This window comes from Corythoichthys intestinalis, chromosome 8 (assembly GCF_030265065.1).
Source record: "Corythoichthys intestinalis isolate RoL2023-P3 chromosome 8, ASM3026506v1, whole genome shotgun sequence".
NCBI lineage: Eukaryota > Metazoa > Chordata > Actinopteri > Syngnathiformes > Syngnathidae > Corythoichthys > Corythoichthys intestinalis.
In genome coordinates, this window is record NC_080402.1 from 4,057,070 (window position 1) to 4,084,022 (window position 26,953).

Sequence of the window (26,953 nt, forward strand, 5' to 3'; positions counted from 1 at the left end):
TTTTGTTCGCCGGAGAAACACGCGCACGCTTGTCGGGTCCGGAGACGCGGCCCGTCTTTCTACGCTGCCGTGCGGACCGACACGCAGGCCTACGTTCGCTACTTAACAAGTTTGGCAAAGTGAGGGTGAGGAAACTTTGATTTGAATTTGTGGTCGCACGCCTCTTTGTTTAGTCCGATCCTTTTTTGATTTAGCGTTAGCGTTACATGTCATACATTTCAGATTAATATTCGAGAAAACTTTGTTTGTTATATTCATTAATTGTGTTGAATTTGTGGGTCAGGATTAGAGGCCGACCGATATATCGGATATCGGATCGATATATGGACTTTTTTCCAACATTGGCCATCGTCCAAATCACAAAAAAAAAGGCCGATAAAAGGCACTTGTGTGGGCAGTGAAGTGAGCGGTGAAAATGAGCTTCGTCCGTTTGCTCTCCCGAAGAGATAGGGTTAGAATCGGAGTAGAGCCGCTGCTCCTCCACATTGAGATGAGCCAGATGAGGTGGTTTGGGCATCTGATGATGCCTCTCGAGCGCCTCCCTGGTGAGGTGTTTTGGGCACGTCCCACCGGGAGGAGGCTTTGGGCTAAGCTGCTACTTCTGCGTATCGAGAGGAGCAATATGAGGTGGCTTGGGCATATGATGATGCCTCCTGGTCGCCTCCCTGGTGAGGTATTCTGGGCATGTCCTACTGGGAGGAGGCCATGTGGTAGAGCCACTGCTCCTCCACATCGAGATGAGGTGGTTTGGGCATCTAATTATGCCTCCCGGGCGCCTCCCTGGTGAGGTGTTCCGGGCATGTCCTACTGGGAGGAGGCCGTGGAGTAAGGCTAGTGCTCCTCTGCATTGACAGAAGCCATATAAGGTGGCTCGGGCATCTGATGATGCCTCCCGGGCGCCTCCTTAGTGTGGTATCCCGGGCATGTCCTACTGGGAGGAGGTCGCGGGGTAGAGTCAATGCTCCTCTGCATCGAGATGAGCCAGATGAGGTGGTTTGGGCACCTAATGATGCCTCCTGGCCACCTCCCTGGTGAGGTTTTCCGGGCATGTCCTACTGGGAGGAGGTCACGGGGTAGAGCTGCTGCTCCTCCGCATCAAGATAAGCCATATGAGGTGGCTTGGGCATCTGATGATGCCTCCCGGTTGCCTCCCTGGTGATGTATTCCAGGCATGTCTTACTGGGAGAAGGCCATTGGGTAGAGCCACTGCTCCTCCGCATTAAGATAAGCTATTTGAGGTGGCTTGGGCATCTGATGATGCCTCCTGGCTGCCTCCCTGGTGAGGTATCTCGGGCATGTCGTGGAGCCGTGGAGTAGAGGTGCGGCTCCTCCGCATCAAGATAAGCCATTTGAGGTGGCTTGGGCATCTGATGATGCCTCCCGGTTGCCTCCCTGGTGATGTATTCCAGGCATGTCTTACTGGGAGAAGGCCATTGGGTAGAGCCACTGCTCCTCCACATTAAGATAAGCTATTTGAGGTGGCTTGGGCATCTGATGATGCCTCCTGGCTGCCTCCCTGGTGAGGTATCCCGGGCATGTCGTGGAGCCGTGGAGTAGAGGTGCGACTCTTCCGCATCAAGATAAGCCATTTGAGGTGGCTTGGGCATCTGATGATGCCTCCCTGGTGAGGTATTCCGGGCATGAACTACTGGGAGGAGGCCATGGCGTAGAGCTGCTGCTCCTCCGCATCGAGATAAGCCATATAAGGTGGCTTGGGCATCTGATGATGCCTCCCAGGTACCTCCCTGGTGAGGTGTTACGGGCATATCCCACTGGGAGGAGGCTGCAGGGTAGAGCCACTGCTCCTTCACATTAAAAGAAGCCAGAAGAGGTGGCTTGGGCAGTGGGAAGAGGCAGCGGCGCTGGCCAAGGACACGCTGGGGATACTATGTTCCCTGACTAAAGATAGCCCCTGGAGGAGCTGGATGAAGTGGCTAGGGTGATGAAAGTATACTATCAGTTTAGATGAAACCACTCTAAAGTACATTTGATAAGTTGAGAAAACTCAAATAAATTCTGAGCTTTCTTAAAAAGTAACTCGACTACATAGCTCAATAGAAATAAACTTGGTATTTAACGCTTCAACTTTTGAGCAACTATCCTCAAATTTTCAGCCATTTTTGAACCCTTATATCTTGTGACCCTATCAGCTCCTCCTCCGCCATTGTCCGGATTTGGGAATATAAAATAAAAGAGAGAAAGCACAGCGTGGCGACGCAAACGTCGCACGGGAGAGGAGCATGAAAAATGGATGGGCTTTCCATTTGAATTCAAGGTAGGCATCACTCTGCGTAAGTAGGCCTGTCTCTTTAAATCAGAGGAACTGTCGCCCGTGTGACTGCCTGTTTACAAAATAGCAGCCTGAAAATGAGACCTGCTCCCCGCGGACAAGCTAACTTGTCTAAATATAAATAATGAAGACGGGATAAATAATTCCCGTCCTTTGAATAATGCACGGAGGCGCGCAAATTCACTTACACCGGTGAATCGGGAACAACTTCAGGTAGTTGGGGCGCTGTTTTTGTACAATCGGGGTTGCCGGGAGTTGAGTTGCCGGTGACCCCGCATTTGCCGTCGTGACTCAACTTCGAATTGTTTTTGACTGCAAGAGTCAAATGCAAACTAAAATGTCAGTAAAAATTGGTTCCAAACGTTTAAATATGAATAATACTGGCTAGCAATCAATTCGGTGTTGACTGTTGTTGGCTGGGAAAGGCTTCAGCACCTTCACGAGGATAAGTGGCTCAGAAGGAGCAGTGTGGTTTTAGTCCCAGCCGTGGAACACTGGACCAGCTCTGCACCCTCGGCAGGGTCCTTGAGGGTGCATGGCAGTTCGCCCAACTGGTCCACATGTGTTTTGTAGACTTGGAGAAGGCGTTCGACCATGTCCCTCGAGGAGTCCTGTGGGGGATGCTTCGGGAGTACCGGGTACCGAGTCCCTTGGTAAGGGCTGTACGACCGGAGTTTAGGCCGTATTGCCAACAGTAAGTCGAATCCGTTCCCAGTGAGGGTTGGATTCCGCCAAGGTTGCCCTTTGTCACTGATTCTGTTCATAACTTTTATGGACAGAATTTGTAGGCGCAGCCGAAGCCTTGAGGGTGTCCGGTTTGGTGGCCTCAGCATTGCATCTCTGCTTTTTGCAGATGATGTGGTGCTGTTGGCTTCATCAAGCCGTGACCTCCTACTAGAGCGGTTAGCAGCCAAGTGTGAAGTGGTTGGGATGAAGATCACCTCCAAATTCGAGACCATGGTCGTCAGTCGGAAAAGAGTAGCGTGACCTCTCTAGGTCGGGGCTGAGATCCTGCCCCAAGTGGAGGAGTTCAAGTATCTTGGGGTCTTGTTAACAAAGGTAGGAAGGAGCGTGAAATCGACAGGCGGATCGGTGCAACGTCTGCAGTGATGCGGACTCTGCACCGGTCCGTAGTGGTGGAGGAGGAGCTAAGCCAAAAGGCAAACCTCTTGGTTTACCAGTCGATCTACGTTCCTTCTAGGGTTGTTCCGATCATATTTTTTGCTCCCGATCCGATCCCGATCGTTTTAGTTTGAGTATCTGCCGATCCCGATATTTCCCGATCCGATTGCTTTTTTTTGCTCCCGATTCAGTTCCAATCATTCCCGATAATTTTCCCGATCATATACATTTTGGCAATGCATTAAGAAAAAAATGAATCAAACTCGGATGAATATATACATTCAACATACAGTACATAAGTACTGTATTTGTTTATTATGACAATAAATCCTCAAGATGGCATTTACATTATTAACATTCTTTCTGTGAGAGGGACTTGTGACTTTGTATATTGTGACTAAATACTGCCATCTGGTATATTTGTTGAGCTTTCAGTAAATGATACTGTAGCCATGCCCAAATGCATGATGGGAAATGCAACCATGACTGTGGGTAGTGCTACCAATTGATATATCTTCTCTGCGTTGGGAAATAACATCGGGTGTTAAGACAAAGATCAATTACTACATTGCTTCCCACGATATTTCAAATTGTAGGGAGAGGGGTTGTAAGGCTTTGACCAATTGAAAAAAGGCTCCAAAGGCTGCCAAAATTCACTCTACTCATTTTAAACTGCCTTTTAGCTCTCTACATAGGTAAAACAGCGCTATTACAGATTAAGCGCGACAATACGTGAGTGGGTCAGGCAGCGCATGCATTAATTGCATTAAATATTTTAACGTGATACATTTTCATTCATTCATTCATTCATTTTCCATGCCGCTTTTCCTCACGAGGGTCCCAGAGGTGCTGGAGCCTATCCCAGCCAACTACGGGCAGTAGGCAGGGGACACCCTGAACTGGTTGCCAGCCAATCGCAGGGCACAAGGAGACATACAACCAATCACGCACACACTCATACCTATGGACAATTTAGAGTGTGATGTGGGAGGAAACCGGAGTTCCCGGAGGAAACCCACGCAGGCACGGGGAGAACATGCAAACTCCACACAGGAAGGCCGAAGCCCGGGATTGAACCCTTGATCTCAGAACTGTGAGGCAGATTTGCTAAACACTCAGCCACCGTGCCGCGTGATACATGATACATTTTTTAAAAAGTTAATTACCGCCGTTATCGGGATAAATTTGATAACCCTACCTTAAGCCTAAGCTAAAGACTCTGGATGAGTGTATATTATGTCTGTAACGTTAAATACAATTAGAAAACAATTTAATTAAAAAACATACTGTATATATATTGTTAAAAAAGGCATGACCGATAATTTTTTTGCCGATTCCGATACTTTGAAAATGACGTGATCGGACCCGATCGATCGGCACATCTCTAGTTACTAGCAGTTGTTTCTACAAAATGGATTAGCGACAAGACTTTTCTCAGGGACTGTAGTTGAATCGTCTCAATAATGCTATTTAAGACTTTTTTTTTAATCCTGTCATAGGCACTTTAAGGGATTAATTCCGATTTAGGCGAAAATTCGGGTTACGTCGCCAGCGTAAGGAACTCTTTCGTAACCCGAGGACAACCTGTAATCATCCATTTTGTCTTTATTGTTACTTACAACATACCTAAAACAACTACATTTGTGAAGGTGATTGAAAAAATGGACATTTCTCTGATTAATTGTTTAATTAATCGTACGATTAATTAATCATAGTTATATATTGGTATTTGGGGGCTAGCCAAGGGCACGTAGTCACCCAGGCCGTCAATGGCAGCCAACGAGTGACGCAAGCGCTTTGAAAACAGCAAAGGTGTGAGTTAGTCACTTCCCTATCTCTCCCGCTTCTCAGTGTCCTCTGCAGCCGATTATAATCGGCTTGACGAATGGCTCATTAAGGGAAGTGCCGAGCGTTCAAAGTGTAATTAGCCTTAATTGGCTAATTGGATGAAGTTGTCGGATGGCACGGGCTTAATTGCCGGGATCCTCCTTTCATTTCAAAGCAAAATCGAGTCTAAACGCGGTTTCAAAAAGCCGACGGGACCTTTTTTTTTTTCTGCGTTTTGAACGCCTTCCGACGACGGATCGTGCAAAGATCCTTCACACGCGCCGCTGAGCATACAAGCCGGAGGTGTTCTGCTAATAACTCCATCACCACGAATTCACGCCCTCCAAATAGGTTAATGTGTTTTGGCCCACAGGGGTGCTTCTATACCTGCACGGCCATTAAGCAACAACACTCTGCCACTCCGAAGCGTGTGAACCACAAAGGCGCTTTGTTAGTACCGTGGAAGGTGTCACGAGCAGGGGAGTGCAACTACCCAAAATTGAAAAGGAGATTTTGAAAAAGAAACCATGAAAAATGGGTATAGTATTTAAGAAATACACCTGTATGAAAATAAATAGGGGAAAACTTGTGTTGATTTATTATCATTGTACCTAAAAAAAATCCTGAAAAGTTAAAAATATCATGTTTTTTTCTCCTTTTATTGTTTTGTTTGAATTGATTGTTTTTCGATCAAAAATACACAACTATGTTCTCGTGAAATTTCAACTTTTAAAAATAAAAAATTTCAAAATGGATTGGACATCGAGTGCCGTCAATGGCAGCCAAGGAGTTAAATGAGTGCCTTGTAAGTGTAGAAAAGAATTTTCATAATTAGTATCATTTAGATATAAGCATCTTTTGGGAAATTATAAAAACTAAATGTGTAGAATATACAGTATATGTTGAAATACCGTTTTTGGAAATGTATCACTGATAAGACATTAATATTCAAATGAATTGTGCATGACGGAAGATTCAAAATCATGATAATAAGTCAGAATTTGTACATTAAAATGTTAAAAAAATACATATGTATATTTAAATGGGAACTTAAATCTTTTTTAAATTTTAAAGATACAGTGGTATGAAAAAGTATCTGAACCTTTTGGAATTTCTCACATTTCTGCATAAAATCACCATCAAATCTGATTTGACCTTTGTCAAAATCACACAGATGAAAAAAGGGTGTCTGTGTTTACTTAAACCACCCAAGCATTTACAGGTTTTCCTATTTTAATGAGGATAGCATGCAAACAATGACAGAAGGGGGAAAAATAAGTAAATGAAATTTCTCACATTTCTGTATAAAAATCACCATCAAATCTGATTTGACCTTTGTCAAAATCACACAGATGAAAAAAGGGTGTCCGCGTTTACTTAAACCACCCAAACATTTACAGGTTTTCATATTTTGATGAGGATAGCATGCAAACAATGACAGAAGGGAAAAATAAGTAAGTGAAATTTCTCACATTTCTGCATAAAATCACCATCAAATCTGATTTGACCTTTGTCAAAATCACACAGATAAAAAAAGGGTGTCTGCGTTTACTTAAACCACCCAAACATTTACAGGTTTTCATATTTTAATGAGGATAGCATGCAAACAATGACAGAAGGGGGAAAAATAAGTGACATTTCTCATATTTCTGCATAAAATCAACATCAAATCTGATTTGACCTTTGTCAAAATCACACAGATGAAAAAAGGGTGTCTGCGTTTACTTGAACCACCCAAACATTTACAGGTTTTCATATTTTAATGAGGATAGCATGCAAACAATGACCGAGGGGGGAAAAATAAGTAAGTGAACCCTCTGCCTAAGGAGATTTCAAGAGCAATTGAAACCAATTTTTACCAAACAATTTAAGTCAGGTGTTTGCCCAATCACGGATGATTGGTTCAAAGCTGCCCTGCCCACTCTAAAACAAACACCTGGTAAGAATTGTCTTGATGAGAAGCGTTGTTTGATGTGCATCATAGCTCGGTCAAAGAGCTGTCTGAAGATCTGCAATCAAGGATTGGTGATTTTTATAAAGCTAGGAAAGGATACAAAAACATCCCTAAAAGTCTGGATGTTTATCAATCAACTGTCAGAGAAGTTGTCTACAAATGGAGAGAGTTTGGCACTGTTGCTTCTCTCTCAAGGAGTAGCCGTCCACCAAAGATGAAGAGTTCAGCGCAGAATAATCAGAGAGGTAAAAAAAAAAAACCTTGAGTGTCTGCTAAAGACTTACAGAAATCACTAGCACAGCCCAATATCCCTGTGCACACATCAACTATATGTAAAACTATGGCCAAGAACGGTGTTCATGGGAGGACTCCACGGAGGAAGCCACTGCTGACTAACAAAAAACATTGTTGCTTGTTTAATGTTGGCAAAAAGGCACTTGGACAAACCAATGAAGTTTTGTCAAAGTATTTTGTGGACTGATGAAACCAAAGTTGAATTGTTTTGGAGTAACACACAACGTGGAGGGGAAAAAATGGAACAGCTCACCAACATCAACAGCTCATCCCCACTGTGAAGCACGGTGGAGGGAGCATCATGATTTGGGGCCGTTTTGTTGCCTCAGGGCCTGGACAACTTGCAAACATGAATGGAAAAATGACTTCAAAAGTTTATCAGGACTTTTTTGCCAGAAAACCTCAGGCCCTCTGTCAGGCAGCTGAAGCTAAAAAGAGGATGGATGCTGCAGCAAGACAATGATCCAAAACACAGAAGTAAATCAACTTCAGAATGGTTTCAGAAGAACAAAATACACGTTCTGGAGTAGCCAAGTCAAAGTCCAGACTTGAACTCCATTGAGATGCTGTGGCATGACCTAAAGACAGCAATTCATGCCAGATATCCCAGGAATCTGACTGAACTACAGCAGTTTTGTAGAGAAGAATGGGCCAAGATTAGTCCTGATCGATGTGCCAGACTGATCTGCAGCCACAGGAAGCGTCTGGTTCAAATTATTGCTGCCAAAGGGGGTGCACAAAATATTAAATGTGATGGTTCACTTAATTTTTTTTCGCCCTTCTGTCGTTGTTTGCATACTATCTTCATTAAAATATGAAAACCTGTAAATGTTGGGTGGTTTTAGTTCAAGCAGACAGTTTTTTCATCTGTGTGATTTTGACAAAGATCAGGTCACATTTGATGGTGATTTTATGCAGAAATGTGAGAAATTCCAAAAGGTTCAGATACTTTTTTATACCACTGTAAATTGTGTGGAATATAAAATAATACACCGTTTTTGGCAGTATATCCTGAATAAACTGTGCCGTATTATTTTATTTTGGAAGGGGGAAAATGGCTAAAAACAAAATCAAATGAATTGTGCACGACGGATGATTCTGTAAGGTATTGCATGCCATTAAAAAGACATTTTTCTCGAAATATAGTATCTATTAGGGATGTCCTCGATCCGATCACGTGATCAGAAATCGGGCCGATCACGCCATTTTTCAGAGGATCGGAATCAGGTGAAAAGGTTTTTAATTTAAAAGTTATTGCTGCCAAAGGGGGGTGCACAAAATATTAAATGTGATGGATCACTTAATTTTTTTTCGCCCTTGTCGTTGTCTGCATACTATCCTCATTAAAATATGAAAACCTGTAAATGTTGGGTGGTTTTAGTTGAAGCAGACACTGTTTTTTCATCTGTGTGATTTTGACAAAGGTCAGGTCACATTTGATGGTGATTTTATGCAGAAATGTGAGAAATTACAAAAGGTTCACATACTTTTTCATACCACTGTAAATTGTGTGGGATATGTAATAACACACAGTTTTTGGAAATATAGCATGGATAAACGTGCCGTATTATTATTATTTTGGAAAGGGGAAAAATGGCTAAAAACAAAAATGTTCAAATGAATTGTGATCGACGGATGATTCTGGAAGGCATTGCATATCATAAAAAAGACATTTTTCTCGAAATACAGTATCCATTAGGGATGTCCTCGATCCGATCACGTGATCAGAAATCGGGCCGATCACGCCATTTTTCAGAGGATCGGAATCAGGTGAAAGGGTTTTTAATTTAAAAAATGGTTAATTGCTTCATGCTCATACAGCGCCACAAACAGTGTGGCCAAATTGCCCAGCTTGCGTTTGGTACTTAAAAATAAAGATGATTGACAGGTTTGTATCTTTGATCTTGCCAGAGAAGCTTGGTAGCGTTACGATCAAAGGTACAAATTTGTCAATCATCGTTTAACTTGCATAAGTGTGCTGTGGCAACTTATTGTGTAAGTGACAGGCCGTCAAAGCGTGAGTGGACTCACTCAATGAAACATTTAAAAAATAAAAATAAAAAATACATTTTTCGACTTCATTCTTGTTTAAAGATAATTCAAATTATGTAAATTGTTTGGAACTTCTGTTCAATTTTTTTTTTTTTTTCCAGTATTGGATTAGGACTGGGTATCGGCAAATTCTCAAAATCAGGTGACTCAGACTTGGATGCAAAACTATGTGATCGGGACATCCTTAGTATATATACATATAGAAATATAGTATATATACATATAATGTAATTGTATGTAATGTTTTCTAATTACAATGAAATATATTTTGTATTTAAAATTTTATTATGTATGACTCGTATAATTCTGAATTTCTCATATGTAAAAAAAAAAAAAAAAAAAAACATTTAAAAAACACACATTTGTAAAAGTTTAATGTTTTTCTTTTCCAAATACACTATTCTTGTAAAATTTCGACTTTTTTTTTTTTTTTGTAATGCATCATTTTTCATGAAAATGTATGAGGTCATTTTTCAAAAAGTCAAAATGGATTGGACGTCGAGCGCCGAGTTAAATGAGTGCCTTGTAGGTGTTTAAAAATAATTATCATAATTTGTGCATGAAAGAGTTCACAAAATACCATTTTAAAAAAATTAAATTATAAAAACTAAAAGTCTAAAATCTATATTAAAACACCGTTTTTGGAAATCATTGATAAGCTGTGTAGTACTATTTTATTTTGAGCGGGAAAATGGCTTAAATTTTCAAAAAGTTGGGCATGACGTATGATTAAAAAATAACCATAAATCAGAATTTGTACATGAAAGTGTTTTTTGTTTTTTAATCATATTTAAATAGAAACAAATATTTTCTTTAAATTGTAAAGACAAAATGTGTACATTACAATACACCGTTTTTGGAAATATATCATGGATAAACTGTGCAGTATTATTATTTTTATTTATTTTTTTGGGAGGGGGGAAAAATGGCTTAAAACATTAATATTCAAATTAATTGTGCATGACGTATGATTCTGTTGGGTAATGCATGTCATTAAAAAGACATTTTTCGAGAGATATAGCATATATACATATAGATATATAGTATGTATGCAATGGTTTTATAGTGAAACAATAGTAAAGCCATACTAGTGTTTTTAAAATTACTGTATATGACTCGTATGAGTATGAATTTCTGATATGTAATAAAAGAAAATGTATTTGTAAAAATATATCTTTTAAAAAACATTGCTATTTTAAATCTACCTTACATTTTGTATATTTTTTTAATAAAGAAACAAAACACTTTTTGTTCAAAAAGTATATGCATACCTAAATCATAATTATTGCACAGTCAAGTATGTCATCACATGACTCTTCGTGATTCTGAATTCCTTTTAAGACATTAAAAAAAAAAAAAAATACATATATATATTATAATTACATTGGAGGGGGAAAGTGAAAAGATTTTTATTCATAAATGATGGTAAAGACATACATGTATTTCTTATTTAAAATGTTATTATGTATGACTCATGTATGATTCTGAATTTCTAATGTCATTGAAAACACGTTTTTGTACAAAACACTTTCCCTTTAAAAATATATATATAGACTGTAAAACTATCTTACATTATTTATCTTCCTATAAGCATTTTATTTTATTTTTTTTTTGCTAAAAAAAAATAATATACACCATTACCTAAATTGTGTATCTAATCACATGACTTGCATAGGCAATTCAAACATTAACTTGAATATTGAATCCATAATACTATTACAGATTTACTTCCAATATTTTGGAAGTAAATTATGCAAAACCCTGCGCTTTAGTGGGGGTAATTTTCTGTCAGCGCTTCAATATTTGCCCATATTTAGTGTTCGCCTGCCCTCTAGTGGCCCTAAACTCCACTGCATTTATCATAATCAGTAACAACTCAACAAAAACATGCATTTTTTGGCAGGTTGGGGGACGGTTAAGAAATACATAATTTTCTATGTGTGAGACTAGTATGTGTTGTGTGATTTGGTGGCGCGAAAATGCCCTGGGCCCTGCAATACTTGTAAATGTAAACACAGTATTATTTATTTTTGAAGTAAATGAAGCCATTATTCATCAGAGTCCCCAAGAGCTGAAAGTTCAACTTGATTTTTTGTTTATTTATTTATTTTGTCCCTTACAGCAATATAATTGACATGAAAATAATCTGTTTCTGGGTCAAACTAGACCCAACGTAAAAGCTTTTGAAACTCAGTAATATTTTCAACATTCTTCACAGTCTTCAATTTCAAGGTAGACGAGGTAGTACAGTGCTGGTTAGCAGAGCTGGGTAGTAACGGGTTACATTTACTCCGTGACATTTACTTGACTAACTTGCGTAGCAAAAGTAAAGTCTGCTAGCTTAAATGCCAACTTTTGTTTTGTTACAATGCTCTTAACATTAAAAAAAAAAAAAAAAAAGAACATTAGCTCAGACAAAAACTTACCTTATGTAGGTCTTAACAGGAAGCAAGCTGGATTCAGCCATGTTAAATGAGTTATGTCATATTCACTGTTGCCACTAGAGGCAATGTATCCACCCAAACCAAAAATGCTAAAATCAATTTTGCCACATACCAAAAAAAATGCCACAGAGCAAAATCACTTTTGTCACATACAAAAAAATAATGCCACATGCCAAAATCCATTTGGCCACATACCAAAAGAAAATGCCACATGGCAAAATCAATTTTGCCACATACCAAAAAAAAAAAAAAAAAAAAAAATGCCACATGCCAAAATCCATTTTGCCACATCAAAAAAAAAAAAAAAAAAAAAAATGCCACATGCCAAAATCCATTTTGTCACATACAAAAAAAAATGCTACATGCAAAAATCATTATTACCACATAACCAAAAAAATCCACATAGCAAAAAAAAATGCCACATGCCAAAATTCATTTTGCATCATACCAAAAAAAAATGCCACATGGCAAAAACCATTTTGCCACAAACCCAAAAAAATGTGACAAGTCAAAATCCATTTTGCCACATACAAAAAAAAAATGCCACATAGCAAAATCACTTTTGTCACATACAGAAAAATAATGCCACATGCCAAAATCCATTTGGCCACATACCCAAAGAAAATGCCACATGGCAAAATCAATTTTGTCACATCAAAAAAAAAATGACACATGCCAAAATCCATTTTGTCACATACAAAAAAAAAATGCTACATGCCAAAATCATTATTACCACATACCCCAAAAAATCCACATAGCAAAAAAATGCCACATGCCAAAATCCATTTTGCAACATACCAAAAAAAAAATGCCACATGGCAAAAACCATTTTGCCACATACAAAAAAAAATGCCACATACCAAAATCCATTTTGTCACATACAATAAAATGCCAAATGCCAAAATCAATTTTGCCACGTACAAAAAAATGCCACATGCCAGTCATTTTTGCCGCATTAAAAAAAAAAATGCCACATTGCCAAATCAATTTTGCCACATACCCAAAAAAAATCCACATGGCAAAAAAATACCACATGCCAAAATCCATTTTGGCACATACCAAAAAAAATGCCACATGGCAAAATCCATTTTGCCACATACTAAAAAAATGCGAAAAGCCCAAATCTATTTTGCCGCATACCAAAAAAATGCCACATGGCAAAATCCATTTTACCACATACCAAAAAAAAAAAAAAAAAAGCGACATGCCAAAATCCATTTTGCCACATGCCAAAAAAAAATGACACATGCCAAAAGCCAATTTGCCACATACCAAATACAAATTTCGTTCTCACTGTCTCTCATTTTGTGGACACTTGCTGTTCATTTTAGGGCATTTACAGGTGACTCCCTGTTGATTTTGAGTCATTTCCTATTCATTTGGGGACATTCTTGAGTCATTTCATTTTCAGTAACCCAAAATCAACAGGAAGTGCCCTGCGAATACCCCAAAATCAACAGGAAGTGACCAGTAAATGCCCCAAAAGGGAAAGGGAGTGATCGAAAAATAAACAGGAAATGATGTGAAATGCCCCAAAATGAAAACATTGCCTGGCATTGGCTGCCACGCACGGCCATCGAGGTCCATTCCATTGAATCTTTGCTGTTCGGTGACAGACTTGTAGAAAATCCAGGACAATTAGCAAGTTAGAGATAAAGTTAGATCGCCTGGATGACGTCAAAGTTATGCGACGCCGATCTTGGCCACTAGATGGTGGAACAGGCTCAATAAGTAGTGGAGAGAGGTTTGTAATTTTCATTTTAAAAAATGAAAACTTTTTTATAATGAATAACATTAGTGCAGTTGAAAAATAAATGTTTTTGTGATTTTCAAAAATGTACAAATTTTTTGTCAAATTCAAAATAATTACATAATTGAGAACATTTAGGGGGGAAATTACATGTATTTTTATATTTAAATTTAATTAAAAAAAAAAAATAATAAATATAAATGTAATTTTTAAAAAAAAAACATAACATATTGACTATCAATAACGATTATTTTCGTCATTGATTAATCGCATGAATAATTAAACGATTAATCGGATAAATCACTTTTTTCAATTACCTTTACAATTCAACTTGAAGTTCTAGACATGTTGTATAAGTAACAATGAAGACAAAATGGATGACTATTTTGTTACACTTCTTGACTTAATTCTACAACTGTATCAATTATCCAATTTGTTGGCAAATAATGTATTAATAGATTTTAAATTCGATTAGTTGTTGCAGCCTTATTAAGAAGCTAGTTTAGACTGTAAGATGTCGGAAAATTGCCAAAAATGTGAATTGTTGTTTTCCAAAGTAAAAGCGGATTTTTGTTCATGTCCTACTTGATTTAACTAAAATATAATGATAAAATCTGATGATATTTCCAACTGGGAAGTTATATGTATGTTATAATTTTAATAATTTAGACATGTTTAAGGTGAAGAAGGTCCTAAACAATGAAATGGTTATCAAAATAGTTGTTGATTCATTTGCTAATAGATTAGTTGTATTTATACACCCGTTTTTTTCTTCTTTTTGTTTGTGCGTGTGTTCATATGTTGATGCTACGATGTACACAATACAAGAACATTGGCATTTTTTTCCTCATAGCTATAAACAACATATTAAAGTTTTGGGTGCTTGCCAGTGGATTACATGGCACTGCAGACAAATTGGCAATCGGCGCATCAGAGTAATAAAGGCTAATTGCTTGAGTGCTGGCTTCGTTAGGGTTTTCAAACACAAAGGTTCCATGCCAGAAAATGAAAGCTCTGTTAAACATCGATTTTGCTAGCAGACAATTTTTTTGTTTGTGTTTCTCTATTCTGACCATTTGTTATGAAACCCATAGCAGTTGTTCTGATGCATGTTTGTCCGATTTAACATACGACGGCACAGCGAGGGTTAGGGTACGGTTTGATCTCGGGGCCCTCAGAGGGCCGCCCGTGGGTCAGTCACCCTCCGACCTTCGCCATCTGCAGAGGAAGCTGGCGCGTTGCGGGCGTAGCGCGCTCCTGCGTCGAGAAGGGCGAAGGTTGCATTTTGCAACGCGGTCGACCGTATTCTGTGCTAAATAAAGAATATGCTCTTGTGTCCAAACAAAATTTGTTGGAATAGTGAAAATAGTTAGCAAGAGGTAATGTACGGGGTGAAAAAGTTGATGTTGAAATGGTTTTTAAATGACTTGGGAAATGTGGAAGGAAGAGGTAAAAAACAACTGATTTTAGTGTGAACATGTGGTATTGGGGAAAACATGGGAATTATTGGAATGAGGAAAATCATTCCCAAGATGCTATGAATGAGATGAACACTTTAAAAGTTAGGAATGTTTTTTAGAAATGTGGATGGAAGTGGTAAATAAGTGAAATGAGCTTTCATTTAAGGGTTTTTAGTGTGAAAATGTGGTTTCGGGAAAACTGGGAATTATTGGAATTTGGAGAAGGATTGCAAGCAGGATATGATGGGATGAAAATAGTAAGCAAAAGATAATGAAGGAGGGAGAACTGATGTTAGAATGGTTTTAATGACATGGGAAATGTGGAAGGAATAAGTAAAAAAATGGATTGGGTATTTTAGTGTGAAATGTGGATGTTGGAAAAGCTGGGAATTATTGGAATGTGGGGTTAAATTTCAAAAGAATGAGTGGGAAATGTTTTTTTAATCGGTTTAGAAATATGGGAGGAAGAGGTAAATACGTGAATGAAATTTTGGGACTTTTAGTGTGAACATTTAGAATTAGGAAGAAAAAAAATGAAATTATTGGAATGAGAAAAATCATTCCCCAGATGGTATGAATGAGATGAACACTTTAAAGTTATGAATTTTTTTGACAAATGTGGAAGGAAGTGGTAAATAAGTGAAATGGGCTTTCATTTCAGGGACTTTAGTGTGAAAATGTGGTTTTGGGAAAACTGGGAATTATAGGAATTTTGAAAATGATTGCAAGCGGGAAATGGAAGGGTGAAAATAGTTAGCGAGAGGTTATGAACGGGGTGAAAAAATCATGTTGGAATGGTTTTCAATGACTTGGGAAACGTGGAAGGAAGTGGTATAAAAAAAATTGAATAAGTTTATTTTAGTATGAAATTTGGATTTTGGAAAAGCTGGGAAGTACAGGAGTATGGGGACAAAAAAATTAAAAAGAATGAGTGGGACATGTTTTTAATCAGTTTAGAAATATGGGAGGAAGAGGTAAATATGTGAATAAAATTTGGGGAATTTTAGTGTGAACATGTGGAATTACGGGAAAAATGGGATGTTATGTTATGAATGAGGTGAACGTTTTGAAGTTAGGAATGTTTAGGTTGGTTGAGAAATGTGGAAGGATGTGGTAAATAAGCGAAATGAGCCTCTCATTTAAGGGATTTTACAGTGAAACTGTGGCTTCAGGAAAATTGAGAGTTATTGGAATGTGAAAAATGATTGCCAAGAATGGGCTGGAAAACTGCAAGAGATAAATGCTTTTATATTGGTTTAGAAATATGGAAGGAACGGGTAAATATGTGGAATTTGGAAAAATGAAGAGGTAAATGTGAAATATGAATGACATTTGGGGGGGAAACTGGGAATAAATGGAATGAGGAACAATTTCCAATAAGGCATGAATGAGCTGAACAAGTTGGAAATGTTGTATTTTTTAAAAACTTTGTTACAAAATGTGGAAGAGGTAAATATGTGAAATGAAATTTTGGGAATTTCTGTTTGAAAATATAGAAGTGGGATAAAGTGGGGAATTGTTAGAAGAAAGAAAATAGTTTTAATCTTCGTTAGGGAAATCATACATTTACACACTCAAATTATATGCTGCCGTTTTGGTGATCCATAAATTTCAGTTACAGTACACATGTCCTTTAATGTCATACTGCCATTTAGACAGACGGTGGTGCTGTCACCCTTCATTGGTTTTCCCGCCCACAATATTAAGTGGCCTTTGTGCTCCCACTTCCATCCATCACTTTTATGCAGCTCCATCCTGGCCTAAAGTATATTGATGTGGAAGTGGGAAACGTTGTGTTTAATCTTATTACATATTGTGCATTCTTGAGATGTTGGATTTAAATAAATATTTTTCTAATTTTGGAATTGATTTATATTTTATTGCATGAACCCATTGGCTGCCATTGACGGCAGCTGACGTCCAATCCGTTTGAACATTTTATTCATTCATTGCCAAGCCTTTCAGTTTAAATGAATTGGACGTCTACTATCGTGATAAACTGGTGATAGAGTCCCTTAAGCCTATACTCTTGGTGTTGATCATTTTCTTTAATTGATTTGGTGTTTCACTGATTAGCCCTGTTTTCACATTTTTAGTTTTTACTACCTGCTCTATGCTTCCTGCGCCAAAATAAAAGAATGCATCACAAAAGAAAAGTCAACATTGTTTTTCAAAAAAAATAGCAGACGAGACTCCGGCGTCGTGAAGTCGAAATCATGTAAGTCAGGTACGTCGTAACCAGGGGACTAGCTGTACAGTTATTGCAAACAATCTGACATGATAAGCAGTTACTCACAATGTTAATCATTAATTTTTTACATGTACTTGAGTAAATTTTTGGATGACTACTTTTACTCCAGTAATATTATTTAGAAGTAACGCTACTCTTACTTGAGCCATTTTTGGCTCCTGTACGCAACAGTAACATCAGCGTTGTTTTCGTCAACGATGACTATAACGACAATATTTCGTCGACGAACAATTTTTTCACGACAATGATGAGATATCGAGCTAAAAATGTGTTTTGCGAGACGAAAACATAACGACATGATTGCCAGTTTTCGTCCGACGAGACAAGACGAAAATGTGCCACAGACTCCGTCACATCTTCACAATGCGTGGCATATTTATGTTTAGTTAGCCTGTATCGTAGCAGTGTCTGCTTGTGTCACTCATGTGACATGCTACGCCCCCCCAACTCATCCACTTGTGTCCTCTCCCGTCTCCCCATTGCTTGTTTTGAGAAACACACGGTAAGATTTGTCTTATCTTGGCAAGAGAGAATATGCAATTTTGCTTTAGCCTTTAAAGGTCTGTGATGAGTGATGATTACACACAAAATCTAACTCATATCGTTAGCATAGCATTCACGTTCGCGTTAGCATTAGGATATTGCTAACGACGAGCGTCCTTTTAAACTCTGACTTTTTTTTTTTTTTTTTTAACATACAGGTCGTAATGTCCAGGTGGGTATAATTAATTTAAATTAGTTAATCGTTTTCCTGCTGAGTGTGTATTATCACATGGTAGATTCGTAGATGCTACAATATGTGCTCATCTGTAGGGCTGCAGCTATCGATTACTTAAGTAATCTATTAATCTATCAATCAGTTAGGTAATTTGAACAATCGAGTAATTGGATTAGATACATTTATTGCATTGCAAAATCAATTTTAGGAGAAGGACAAGAACAAAAGCTTGCTAAGATTGCACTTTCAAAATAGCATTAAATGCAAATACAAAATAAAGAATTTTTCAAACACTTTTCAAATTCAAAAATTTAACAATACATTAAAATATCTTGGTTTAAAAGGATAATTAATGGGCATCAAAGTACAAAGAAAGAACAGTTGGCTAACTTGCATAGCAATAGACCACTAGCTTAAATACTATGAAATGCTAACGTTTTTTTTGTTTGTTTGTTTTTTTTACAATGCTCTACGCAAATCGTGTAAACACATATTACAACCCAAAAAAAAAAAATGCTAAATATACCTCTACTCAATTACAAATGCACAAACAATAATATTAGCTCAAACAAAAACGTGGCTAACTTGCATAGCAAAAGTCCGGTATCTTAAATGCTATGGTTTTTTTTGTTTGTTTGTTTTTTTAACAATGCTCTTAACAAATCGTTCAAACACATATTCCCACAAAAAAAAAAAAAAAACAACTAAAAAGCTAAATGTACCAGTAAACTAAATTACGAATGCACAGAAAAACATCAAACATAAACTTACCTTACATTGGTCTTAACTGGGAGCTGCTGGATCCAGCTATGTTAGATGTTATTCACTGTTGCCACTAGAGGGCAGTGTACCCACCCAAATCAATAAAACTAAATGTTAACACTTTAAAAACAAACCATTACATTGCCACTCTAACGAATCCTCGAAGCAGCAAAATTTGATTCAAAGCTTTTGTTCTAATCGAACGACTAGGGCTCCAGGTATAGATTATTTTAGTAGTCGATTAATCGATGAACTTCTTAGTTCGAATAATCAAGTAATTGGATGAGGAACATAAAAAAAATTCTAATAACAATACCTGAGCTGAGCCTTAAACGGTATAAAGAAATTTTAAAAATGAGGATCCAAATACAAGAACAGACCAACTGACTAACTTACATAGCAAAAGCCGCTAGCTTAAATGCAATAAAACGCTAACTTTTTTTTTTTTTTTTTTACAATGCTGTTAAATGGTTCAAACATATACATATTACCACAAAAGAACGGCTAAATATATCTATAAACCAAATTACGAATGAATTTAAAAAAAAAAAACATTAGATCAAACAAAAACTTAGCTTTTGTTGGTCTTAACAGGGAGCAGTTGGATTCAGCCATGTGAAATGAGTTAGTCATAATCACTGTTGCCAGAAGAGGGCAGTGTATCCAATAAACCTAAATGCAAATACTTTTAAAACAAACCATTACAACACCACTTTAAAACAAACACTCGAAGCAGCAAAATTTAATTCTAATTTTTTTTTCTAATCGAATTACTCGAGTTAATCGATTAATCGTCGCAGCACTGAAACTAGACGAAGGTATACACATTTTGAAATGACTAAAGTATGACTAACAAGTATTATCGCCCAAAAGACTAAAACGAAAATTAAAATGGCTGCCAAAAACAACACTGGTATACATGATTCACAGCAAGGCTTGATAAGCAGTCGCCTATATGTAAAGCCGTATCATCATATTTGCATTGATAAGTAATAAAGCGTCCATTTCCTCATTGTTTTTTTCCCTTCACCTCATGTCACGTGTGCGCCGTGCTTTTAATTAAAAGGGTTCAGCGCAAGGTCACGCTCGGCAAAAGCTCCGGTGGGTAAATATTTGCCTCACGCTATCACCGTACGCCATTATGGCTCTCAGTCTACTGCACAATGCATTTGTGTGTACACATTAGTCAATGCCTACGTCTTCCTGTATATGGGCCCGCCTCCCTCCATCCCTGCACTCTTGTTTTTTTCTTTACAGCTGTAGCTCTACACGGTTTGATCAATAATGTGTCCTTCATTGTCAAGTCGGGGCCGGCTGACCTTGGCAGCCTTTTGTCTTCAGCGAAGGGGCCAGAGTACGCACGTACAGGTTGCGGGTAAAACATAAAAGGTGGTGGGGGGGGCGGGAACCTACTCCCTCTTGAGAAAACGCTTTTCCCTCGACGCGGAATGAATCATATGGTAAAAAGAGGGCTTAGTTTTGAATATTTTGGTGCAAAATAAGTAAAAGCATCAACTTGGAATTCAGGGATGAGAAATATCAAGGAATATGAAATTTAAAGCAACACTAGGTAACTTTTAAACCTTTATAAAATATTTTCCTAACATTTGTAATGATATGTCAATTGACAAATAGTTGAATGACACCTCTTATATATCTTCAGGGGGTCTGTATTACTCTCACCTGCACTAATTGGTGTCAGATTTTTGAGTGACGATTTTACGACATTATGCAAGTGTGCGCTGGTCCTCATGAGAAACGCAGTCTTCCTTAAGGCAAAACACTACCGCTTTTGTCCACCGGCATCGCGAAAATCGACCAAAACTGAAAAGTTAACAAGTGTTGCTTTAAATTTGATCCCTCATTTAAAATTTTTTTTGTTTTTTTTTTTTAAAGTTGAATCCCTAGTTAAATGTGGTCAGAATTTTTTTTAATTGGATTTCTGAGTTTAAAATGTCAAGAAAATACAACTGAAGATTTTTTTGTTTTGTTTTGTTTTAATTCTATGGAAGCGGTCACCAGTCATTTTTACATGATAGCATCATGTGAAAACCAGGGCTGTCAAACGATTAAAATTTTTAATCGAGTTAATCACAGCTTAAAAATTATTCGTAATTAATCGCAATTGAAACCATCTAAAAAATATGCCATATTTTTCTGTAAATTATTGCTGGAATGGAAAGATAAGACACAAGACGGATATATACATTCAACATACTGTACATAAGTACTGTATTTGTTTATTACAACAATAAATCCACAAGATGGAATTAACATTATAAACATTCTTTCTGTGAAAGCGATCCACAGATAGAAAGACTATCGGAGGGCCCCGAGATCAAGTTATAGTAATTTTGATAGTTTGTATATTGTGACTAAATGTTGCCATAAAGTGTATTTTTTGAGCTAAACGAAATGTTTGAATAGAGTTTGACCAAAGTTTGTGTATTAGTTTGCATAGCTATATCGATTGGGAATGCCACTTCTCCTTGCATTGAGCTATAATGCTGGGGGACACACGAAAATCAGGCATTAATAGTTTTTTTTTAAATTGGACTTCTGAATTAAAACTTTCGACAATATTGAATAACAGGGTCAAATGTAGTCCCCAAAAAATCTACATATATTGAATTCTGACCCAAACTCAAATTAAAAATGTCCTAAAAATTCAAACTAAACTCATACTATAATGTGATTTTCAAGTTAATGATTCAAGAAAATCTGGTAGTTTTTTTACTGGCTCTCAAGTTTTTCGCTATTCATTCCATATGTCCTCATTTTTTCCCCCTTCAATACAAAAGGTCACCCCTTAATGAGTTTCTGCGATTGAGAGCAATTATTAGCTTTTAATCCCCTCTCTGAAGCCGGGTAGTTAAAACAGGAGCAAGTTTTTATTGCTGGCTTCAGGGATAAACTGAATGATTGTTTCATTAGGTTGCCAGAAGCAACGGGATATTAAGGAGTTTCATCTATCTAACAGAGTGCTTCCCTTAGTTTTTAAACCGGGTAAGTTGTCCCGGGCCTCAGGACCATTGGGGCCCCTGAATGACCCTTATTTTACATTCACATATTTTTTATTTAAATCATTTTCTGATTAAATATTATGTTCGATTCGATATATACTTAACTCATTTGCTCCCAAAAACGTATAAATACGTTCTATTTTCAAATTTTTCAGTATCCCAAAGACATATACAGTTGTGGTCAAAAGTTTACATACACTTGTGAAGAACATAATGTCATGGCTCTCTTGAGTTTCCAGTTATTTCTACAACTCTGATTTTTTTCTGATAGAGTGATTGGAACAGATACTTCTTTGTCACAAAAAACATTCATGAAGTTTGGTTCTTTTATGACTTTATTATGGGTGAACAGAAAAAAGTGATCAAATCTGCTGGCTCAAAAATATACATACAGCAGCGCTAATTTTTAGTAACGTGTCTCTTGGCCATTTTTACTTCAATTAGGCGCTTTTGGTAGCCATCCACAAGCTTCTGGCAAGCTTCTGGTTGAATCTTTGACCACTCCTCTTGACAGAATTGGTGCAGTTCAGTTAAATTTGATGGCTTTCTGACATGGACTTGTTTCGTCAGCATTGTCCACAAGTTCTCAATGGGGTTTAAGTCAAGGCCATTCGAAAAACTTAATTCTAGCCTGATTTAGCCATTCCATTACCACTTTTGATGTGTGTTTGGGGTCATTGTCCTGTTGGAACACCCAACTGCACCCAAGACCCAATCTTCGGGCTGATGACGTTAGGTTATCTTGAAGAATTTGAAGGTAATCCTCCTTCTTCATTATCCCATTTACTCTCTGTAAAGCACCAGTTCCATTGGTAGCAAAACAGCCCCACAGCATAATACTACCACCACCGTGCTTGACGGTAGGCATGGTGTACTTGGGGTTAAAGGCCTCACCTTTTCTCCTCCAAACATATTGCTGGGCATTGTGGCCAAACAGCTCGATTTTTGTTTCGTCTGACCATAGAACTTTCCTCCAGAAGGTCTTATCTTTGTCCATGTGATCAGCAGCAAACTTCAGTCGAGCCTTAAGGTGCCGCTTTTGGAGCTAAGGGCTTCCTTCTTGCACGGCAGCCTCTCAGTCCATGGAGATGCAAAACACGCTTGACTGTGGACACTGACACCTGTGTTCCAGCAGCTTTTAATTCTTGGCAGATCTGCTTTTTGGTGATTCTCGGTTGAATCTTCACCCTCCTGACCAATTTTCTCTCAACAGCAGGTGATAGCTTGCGTTTTCTTCCTGATCGTGGCAGTGACAAAACAGTGCCATGCACTTTATACTTACAATTGTTTGCACTGTTGCTCTTGGGACCTGCAGCTGCTTTGAAATGGCTCCAAGTGACTTTCCTGACTTGTTCAAGTCAATGATTGTTCAAGTCAATAATCACTCACAAGAAATTGCTAATTCGTGTTGCTGTATGTATATTTTTGACCCAGCAGATTTGATCACTTTTTCTGTTAACCCATAATACAGTCATAAAAGAACCAAACTTCATGAATGTTTTTTGTGACAAAGAAGTATCTGTTCCAATCACTATCGGAGAAAAATCAGAGTTGTAGAAATAACTGGAAACTCAAGAGAGCCATGACATTATGTTCTTCACAAGTGTATGTAAACTTTTGACCACAAGTGTATGTCTTTTCATTATTTTTTTTCCACAGGAGACATCTCTAGGTTCTGATTCAACCTAGCTCCAAAGCACAATGCTGAAATTCCATTTTAAAGCAATAAAACTGGCCACTGGAGGGCAGTAGCGCATTTGGTAAGACCCCCCCCAACCCGATTCAACGGAACAAATGGCCGGGCCGCACAGCCGGGGCGCCAGCCGAAGACGACCGAATGGACGTCCAGGATGCCAGGCAGCGGACAACCGAGCAGAACAACCGGGAGGATGCCCGGGGTGCCAGGCGCTGCACGACCTAGCAGAATGACCGGGACCACCAGTGCAGCGGACGATGCTGTTGAGTCCATGCTGCTCGCCAAGCAGAACCCGCGCCACCGTGCTCGGCCGCTCGCGTCCCCCGCACCCTCCAGTGTCCCGCACGGAAACGCGCACGGCCAAACCAGTTCCCCCCCAGGAACACAAGTTCCCCAGGCGAACTCTGCCACGAGGCAGTGGTCACCACAAAAGAAATACGTTAAAAATCCATTTTTATGAGACAGGCGGCGATGAGGGAAAAGTTTACCAACCGTGTCATCTCTGTTATGTGTAAATACCGTAATTTCCCGAATCTAAGGCGCACCCGTGTATAATGCGCACCCCAAATTTACTTGAATCGTAATCGAATCGTTAGGTGCCCAAAGATTCCCACCTCTAGTCATTGTTATAAACTTTAAACTAGGGCTGCAGCTATCGAATATTTTAGTAATCGAGTAATCGACTGAAAATTCTATCGATTAATCGAGTAATCGGATAAAACAAATATATTTTTAGGTGAAGAGCAATTATAAATATACATGAGAAAACAAGACATTATCTAATCTTGAACCATTTTCAGTCAATCAATGTCTATATTTTCGATGTATATTGTTGAAAACAGCCAACAATTGCATCTCAGATGTAGCTAGAATAAAAAAAAAAATAAAAAAACTAATTCACTGCTTTCACTCAAACAACTTTTAGATCTTATTTTTTTAAAAATTATATATATTACCTAAAAATGCCGTTACGCTTGATAACACACATCACTTAAAAGTTAGGATTTTTTCCCACGTGTTTCAATTGAATTTCTCTTTGTGTCAAGCCATTTTTAAGTTCTAGTTAAGTTTTAAGTTAGTCTAAACTGTAAGTCCTGATAGAATTTTGAGTTTTTGCAGTGTTCAAAATAAATGTATGATACAGGCTGTACTGGAGCACATTAGGGACCATTGCTACTTGGTGTTTTATCCAGCAATGACTACTGAGCTAAAATTGATAGTTAGCATGATAAAGTTTTTATTTTACACCCTCATCACTCCACATTGCTATGTTATGTTAAAGCCTGTATGTAAGACACGTTAGCCACGCATCGACAGTGGTCATAATTAATTGAAACCTAGCCCCCCGCAGGGCTAACTTTACGTGAGCTAGTAGCGACAGTAACGTTAATCTTATTTATTAGCGCTTAGCACTGTACTGCTTTAAGATGGCGGCTGTTTAATAACGCTGCCCAGACGCGGTCGAGTCTGTCATTGCGCATCTAGTTCAACATACATGTGATCTTTATGAGACGCATCAGACGCTAGCTGTTACCTACGTAGCATCGTGCGGGCTAGTATTTGGCAACGTCGGCGTCGTTTGTGGCGGCTGTCAGCTGCGGTAAGTTTTTTTTTTTTTTCCTTCTTCCTCCCCGCACGTGACAGCACGTTGTCCCGCATTAAAAGTAGTACGAGCAAAACGTGATGCTTAGAGCTGTCAAAATAAACGATTACTCGAGGTGAATAAAATTACTCGGATCAGTTTTTAAACTCGAGTTACTCGAGTTGCTCGAGTACTCGTTTCAGCTCTACTTTAAACATGTTGAGTCGTCATAAATCGGGTGCGCAGAAAAGAAAAAAAAAAAAGATGGAGATCATAGAGGGGAACGAGAAAAAAATGAAGCTTTTAAAAGGGGGACAAGAAGCCAGAGAATTAGGGCTAGAGTTGGCTGTGGACTGAACGTTTTAGATTCGCGATCACCGTGACCAAAGCCCGATTCGAGTCCGTCACGGGCCGCTTGTACCCTATTGAGCTGCGGTATGACGTAGAGCAGGGCGGTAAACCGAAAATTTACCGTCACCGAAATTCTTAACGATGACCGACGTAATTTTGACCATGTCGGTAAATTCGGTAAATTAATAAAACAAGAAAATATAGTCTTTTCATCCCGCTTTGATTCTGTGTTGTCCGTCTATGTTCATTCCCCTTTAAGAAACCGTCAATGGGCTTACGTAGGGAGTCACGTGATCATCAAGGAGCCAATCAAACAAAAGCCCAGTAAGCTAACGCTAGCAGCTAACGCTACAAGCAAAACGTGATGGAGTGTGGCTTAAGGGAGGTTCACCAAACTTTTAACCGACATTTAGTAGACTCTTGGTGGCATCCAGACGGGCTTTCACCCGCTGTCCTCCCTGCTGTTCTCACAATTTCCGGAGATGGTGCTTTCAGTGCTTTCTACTGGTAGCCAGGCTAACGCTAGCTAGCGGCTAACGCTACAAATGAACGTGATGTAGTCGGATAGCGGCTCTAACTTGTCGAAACGGCTGAACTTAATGAGTGGATTGGGCACGGACTGCATCTAGCAATTACTATGTGGCATTATTTTGTATCTGTCTGTGTGTGATTCCTCTGATAGCTTTTGTGATGGTAAAGCATTCAGCTTAAAGTACAATCCAACGGCGAAACTTATAATGACCGAGAAATGGCCCCAGCTATTTTTCTGTATGTGCTTATTTCTGTGTCATTATTGCTATCATAAAATCTTAAGCGTTTCATTTGAAGAAGATCAATATAGCTTTAATGTGTGTGTGTCTCTCTCTGTTTGTTTGGGGTTTCATTTGTGCGTGCATTTATTAAAAAATGCACTGGGGGGGACCCTGAAACCATAATGTAAACACTTGTATTTAATAATTATGTCACAGCAGCCATTAACAAGTTGTCTTTTTGAAGTGTACTGTTCAAGCTGCAAGTCATTTGTGTTACAATGACATGTTTGCACAGGCATATTGATTTTGATAATGTACATTGTTCAAGTCATACACGCCGTTATAAATGTTCATACTTGAATTCTTATTGCTTACATTACATTTTTATAAACTTAATGTTTAGACTGCATGTACAATTGTTAAATACAGTATATGAAATTGAATGCTGGTAAATAAATCAACAAGAAACAGTTAATCTGTATTTCATGCATTGATTCAGATTTTCAAATTATATAACAGTACGCTTGGGCGAATTTATCGTCATTTATCGTTATCGAGATAAATCTGCTCAATTTATCGTGATACATGTTTAAGGCCATATCGCCCAGCCCTAGTATGACGTAAC

At 38.3% G+C, this 26,953-nt stretch overlaps 1 long non-coding RNA gene across 1 annotated transcript; it reads left to right on the plus strand.

Annotated features, from left to right (window-relative positions):
* Window positions 1-26,953, plus strand: LOC130920676 (uncharacterized). Its single transcript, XR_009064199.1, has 3 exons — window positions 1-125; window positions 2,151-2,275; window positions 23,607-26,953. It is a non-coding gene; the product is annotated as an uncharacterized LOC130920676 (long non-coding RNA).